At 37.4% G+C, this 6,000-nt stretch overlaps 1 protein-coding gene across 4 annotated transcripts in view; it reads left to right on the top strand.

Moving 5' to 3' along the window:
• Positions 1-477: 477 nt before the first annotated feature.
• The window catches only part of MAPK10 (mitogen-activated protein kinase 10), a 232,020-nt gene continuing 226,497 nt past the window's right edge, over positions 478-6,000 (top strand). Inside the window, exon 1 of one of the 4 annotated variants that reach the window (XM_049789765.1) lies at positions 478-535. The gene's annotated coding sequence lies outside the window, so the exon portion shown is untranslated. The remainder of the gene's footprint in view (positions 536-6,000) is intronic. The other 3 variants (XM_049789768.1, XM_049789762.1, XM_049789764.1) reach the window with 3 other exon arrangements.

Below are 6,000 nucleotides of genomic sequence, written 5' to 3'. Positions count from 1 at the left end.
TCTAAATCAGGGGTCTCAAACTCAATTTACCTGGGGGCCACAGGAGGCAAAGTCGGGGTGATCCTTGAGTGCAAAGTCAGTAGTAAGCCTTGAACATTGGGGGTGTGACCCAAATAACTAAAACAAAACAAAACAAAAAAAGATTCCTCTAGGGCAGGGCCACAAAATGTTGCACGGAGGGCCGGAAACGGCCCATGGGCCGTGAGTTTGAGACCCCTGAGATTCTAAATCATAGTTATTGAATTTAAATTTCCCTTAAAAGCAAAAGAAGCTTCTCTGGGCCTGAAAGCAGATTTCTAGTATGATGCTATAGTAGCAGAGGGACTAATAGGCTTTATCTGATACAAATATCCCCAAATACACCATGACTTTGTTGCCTACAGTCTAATAATAGTCTAATAACTTAGTCATTAGTGAACTTCAACTTGAATTTTGCCAGAGGTGTGCTTCCCAATGACATGTTTTTCTGCCTTCTCAGCTCTGCAAGCTTGAATTGGAGAAGAGAACTCTGAGACATCAAATCAGCATCATTCAGGTTGGTTTACTTCCTCTTTATGAATCAATTTATGTTAGAATTCATAGTTTCGAGTCTTCTTTTATGCTGCCTTATTATATAATTTCCAGAAATAGAACCTCTAAAAAGTGTGTACTAGTTGACTAGATTATGTTAAAAATTGTTTCACTTATAAAATATGGTCGCCTGAGAAATGAGAAGCTGATGCAGGAAAAAATTCTAATACAAAAATTGCAAATTTTATGTTATTTTTCTGATCTGAAAACAAAATTGTCAGAAACTATTCTTTAAATAGTTTTTCATGACTCCAAGCGTTCTATAGTGCTGTTTAAACATATGAATTAATTTAAGGCTTTATTTTAGTTATAGATCAAGACATGCTTTTATGGGATCATGAGCAATTGATTTATAGTAGCATTTAAATTTTATCTGGTAATCCGTTATAAAACTCCATTTTAAAATGAATTGATTTATAGCAAATGAGAGCTGTACCTACCTGTCTTAAAATTACAAAATGGATTTTATGAATTAGATTGTTCAGTAAATCAATTCATATGTATTTTTATTATCTTTAACTCTAATAAGTCAGCAGAACCATTCTTTCTGGGTATAATGTAGGTATTCCCCTTGATTTGTTTTCACACTACTTGGGAACCTAGAATAAAACATAAACATTCCTGAAAATATGAATCAAATTAAATTACTGCAGACTCATTAAGGTTTGGAAATGTAAACTGTAGTTGAGCTACATTCTAGCAAGCAACGTGTAGAGGTAACATACTTATTTGATCTTATAGTTTCTGGATACTAGACAAAAGATAAAATTTCTCATTAAATACTATTCATTGGAACAAAATAAGACATGTAGTTTTCTACTTACCATTTTATAAATATGGAAATCATAATTTAGCAAAAGGGACTTATCCAGAGTTGTCCAGGCACTTTGACTCTTACAGGGCCAGTGATAGAATAGCAGGTAGGGTTTTGCCTAGCTTAACTCGACCCTGATTCAATCCCTGGTATTCCATACAGTCCCCCAATTGTAAAATCAATACGTGCTGTATCTCCAACCCCAGGTGAACGAGTCTGACTCAGGGACACACATGAAATAATCCAGACCAGCCTGAGGGTGAAACATGGATATTCTGGTCATCTACCTAATATCTCTACCAAGCTGCCTGCCAGAACTGTTTTTATTTACTAGTAAAGGGACCACCCTCAGGTATGGCAGCTATCTTGAGCCTATCCTGCCCAGGTTTACATATAAGACAATCTTTGTTTTGGGTGAAACAAGTTGTAAACAAGCAAATACAAAGAAACCAAGGTTGATCTTTGTTTTAGGTAAACAACACCCCAAGTACCATTAGGAGTAATTCAGAGTAGTCCCTGAGCATCAGCAGATGTAGCCTCCAAACAAACCCCCCCACCCCCAAACTACAGTCTTACATTCCTAAATCATGGTTTTGCTTTACACTTGACTTCTTTTCACTTTCTTGACTTTCCCATAAAGACAAATTTTCTAAAGCCTGAGACTGAGAGGACTTGGGCATAGAAGTATATTTCAAAAGTCATTCCCTAAGGCAGCAGGAATGAACAACAGGAAAAATAATAGTGGAAAAGATCACTGCCTTGGGAAGTCAGGGTTCAATTTGGTCAAGACATGCAGAAGCAAATAATAGGTAACAAGGTTGTCTAAGGCAGAAGCTCTTGGAGCAGTGCTTGCTGTTTCTTGTTTGTTAAAAGTTGTCTATGGGGGAATGAAATCAACTAACACCTTTAAGTCCTGCCTTAATTAGGATGTTGCCAAAATAAGTTAGGTCTGAGTTAAGTTTGAAGATTCCACTATAGATGTAGCTGAAATCTTAAAGAGGCATGAAGGAAGAACAGTAAAGAACATCATCAGGGAATGCTACTACTGTGTCAGGATTTCTTATAATAATAGCATTTCTTAGAATACTATCTCAGTTTTTCTCAGTGGGTAGATCAGAAATTGCTATTCTTTATTTATGAGTATTTAATTCTGATTATTTTGCACTGTTTTTCTAAAATAATAAATTATCTATGTGTACCTTCTTTTTTTCCCAGCTAAAGATTGCTCTTACGTCTTTGAGCCCAAAAATTAGCTTTCTATTTTTTCTTTATAATTTATGTCCTTTTCTTATTTTTTTCCCCTAGCTATTTTTCTGCTTTTCTGCTTTTATCCTTTTTGGTTAATTTGTTTCAAGAATTTTCTTTTTTATATCTACTTTACATACCGGGTAGCTTCAAGTATACTCATATGCCACTTCTGGCTGTATTCTCATCCCCTCAGACCATAACACTTGTCGAAATCTAAGAAATTCCCCATTTTCTGACTGAAGATTTACTTACTCTCTATCAAATGAAGTGATGTGCTAGAAAGACTTCTAATTTTCTAGTTTTTCTAAAACGCTGAACTGAAGAGTGATGATTGATGGTCTCTTCTGCTAGTTATTTCTGAAATGCTAATTCATCCGTGCAATAAATGTAGTTGTTTTCCATTTAGAGTTGTTGTAAGGAACTTTAATGATAATTTAGATGGTCACATTTGAATTTTTATGTAAAATGTGATATGTAGAGAGGTGAAGCAACTGGCTCTTATTCCAGAGTTAATGGTGTGAGAGCTGTGAGAACTCCCTCAAGGTTCTCATACTGCCAAGCTTTATAAAATTATCAATTAATATGAATACCATGAATTGCAAGAGTATCCTGGTTTTAACTAAATCTGCTTACTTGATGTAAATAAATGTCTGCAACGGACACAGTAATAGATAATCTAATAACAATTAGATTAAGAAGCAACTCTTCAGGGCTGGAGCGGTGCTGCAAGCGGTAGGGCATTTGCCTTGCACTTGCTGACCTAGGACAGACCTAGGACAGACCTAGGACAGTTCGATCCCCCAGCATCCCATATGGTTCCCCAAGCCAGGAGCCTGAGCACATAGCCAGGAGTAACCCCTGAATGTCACTGGGTGTGCCCCCCAACCCTCTAAAAAAAGATACAACCCTTCAAGAGATGCAGAGAGAGAGAGAGAGAGAGAGAGAGAGAGAAAGAGAGAGAGAGAGAGAGAGAGAGAATGCCATGATGTGTATTGTCCTTGCCACCCATGAATAATGCCTGATTACTTAGCTTTCCCATTGTGTCTTCCTATAGCTTATTGCTATATTCAAGTCTATAGATAATTTTTAGTACATGTTGCAAGATAGCCTAAAGTGAGCCAGATTTTTATAATTCTACATATTCAAGGTTTTTGTTGTGTTATTAGGTTGCCCTAAATTTGAATACTTCTTGAAAGAAAACCGTGTGAAAAATGTTTAAGCTCATTTTACTTTATTTTAGAATCTTGTTTATCAGTGAGTGCTGATAGTTTATATTCTTCATAAAATCGATCCCAAGTAGATAAAGACTATATCAAGTTAAATCTTGTACCCTTCGAATTCATGTTTACTGGAACCTGTGGGCATAGCTTTATTGGACATAGGGCCTTTGCAGATTTATCTTTATATTTATCATCACTGATATCCTTACTAGAAGAAATGTAGACACATAGATAAGACACTCCACAGGGGCAGCTGCAGAGATGTGATGATGCCTCTAGAAGTCAAGAGGAGCTAAACATTTCATCAGAATTAAAAGAGGCAAAGAACTATCCTCCTCTATCGCCTTCACAAAGAACAGGGTCCTGTTGACACTGTCATTTCTGATGTGTACTTCCAGACTCTTGAGAGAATCAATTTCTGCTGTTCTTAAACCAAACCAATAGTACTTTGTGACAGCTCTAAGAAAGTAAAGTAGATGCTGACATAGTGTGGCAGATACTTTCCTGGAATATCTACAATATTCATCCTAAAAGAGATTTGTGGCTACAACTTTTTTAAAATATATTTTTTATTTAAGTAACATGGGGACCAGGAGGAAGGAGAAAGAAGGATGTGGTGGGCAGCCAAGGCTGCATCTTCCCCTTACCTTAGAGGCTACAACTTTTTAGCAGCTGCCAAGCAATATATTCTAAGTGTGTGCCAAAGAAAATATGGAACATTAAATTAAGAAATATATAGTTTATTTGGGGAGATGAAACAAATACTACAAAACAGAAAGTAAAATTAATAAATAATATATTAACCAGAGGCACTATAAGATTTCAAAGAAGGATGGTCTCTTTATAAGCTTCAAAAAAAAAAAAAGCTTTGTCTTGAAATATAGCATTTGAATTGTACCTACAGATGTGTGTATGACCTATAATGAAGACCATGGTAGTAGTTGTCTTCTCAGGAAAGAAGAATAAATGAATATACATGAAGCTTGATTTCTTTTGGGATGTAATTAGATAGTTTAGAATCAAGACAGAGATCAGTGAAAGAAAGAAGTGGAAGAACACCCACATTCATCAAGGAATTCCAGAAGAGATAACAAAATCTAGCTTAGGAATGCTGTTTCCTGAGAGAATGCAGCGTGGTTTGTGGGAACAGCTGACATGTCTCTTTCAGGGAAAACCCTCTTATGAAGGTACTGATAACCTGTAAAATAAAAATCCACAAGTTGTAACATCACCCCACATGCCTGTTTCTAACCCCTTAGGCAGACAGGTCTGAAGAAGCAGGGTATCAAGAGTGAAGAAATAATCAACCAAGTCAGTCATGAAAGGAAAATCGTCTGTAGCCTTTTGCTTTGTGCTCCTTACCTCAGCCAAGAAGCTAGAACTCCTCTTTCTTTATTAAAACCAAATCCCAATACCTGGGGATGGGGGGATCCCAATACCTTGAGGGGAGAGAAAAAGGAGAGAGAGGGAGAGAGAGAGAAAGGGAGAGAAAGAGAGAGAGACAGAAACAGAGACAGAGAGACAGAGAGAGAGACAGACAGAGAGACAGAGAGAGACAGAGACAGAGACAGAGAAGAGACACAGAGAGAGACAGAGACAGAGACAGACATACAGAGACAGAGAGAGAAACAGAGAGAGACAGAGACAGAGAGACAGAGACAGAGACAGACAGAGACAGAGAGAAACAGAGAGAGACAAAGAGACAGACAGAGACAAAGACAGAGACAGAGAGAGACAGAGACAGAGACAGAGACAGAGAGACAGAGAGAGACAGAGACACAGAGACACAGAGAGGGAGGGAGAGAGGGTGAGAGAGAAAGAGAGAGAGAACTTCCTAGTGGGTTTTTACATATCAAAGGAAGAGGGTTAGGGAAGGAGGAAAGTGGGGGAACCCCTTTGTTTGGTACTGATAGCTTGGTGTCATCTTATAATAAACTGTAGAACTTTGGGGAAGTTCCTTAATGAATTTTTTATTGGCGTAACTATAAGCTAGCAAAATTGATTGCCTTTGCACTGAACCCATTTTTAGTTAAGTATGTGCATTGCTGACTTAAAAAATATTAATAAAGACCCCTTTAAAGCCCCTTTAAAGTTGGGGGTTGGAGTGATAGTAGAGTGGGTATGATGCTTGCTGGGTTTAATCCCAGC

Source organism: Suncus etruscus, chromosome 16 (genome assembly GCF_024139225.1).
Source record: "Suncus etruscus isolate mSunEtr1 chromosome 16, mSunEtr1.pri.cur, whole genome shotgun sequence".
Classification (NCBI taxonomy): Eukaryota; Metazoa; Chordata; class Mammalia; order Eulipotyphla; family Soricidae; genus Suncus; species Suncus etruscus.
The sequence above is the reverse complement of the archived record's forward strand: the minus strand, read 5'-3'. Positions and strand labels throughout refer to the sequence as shown.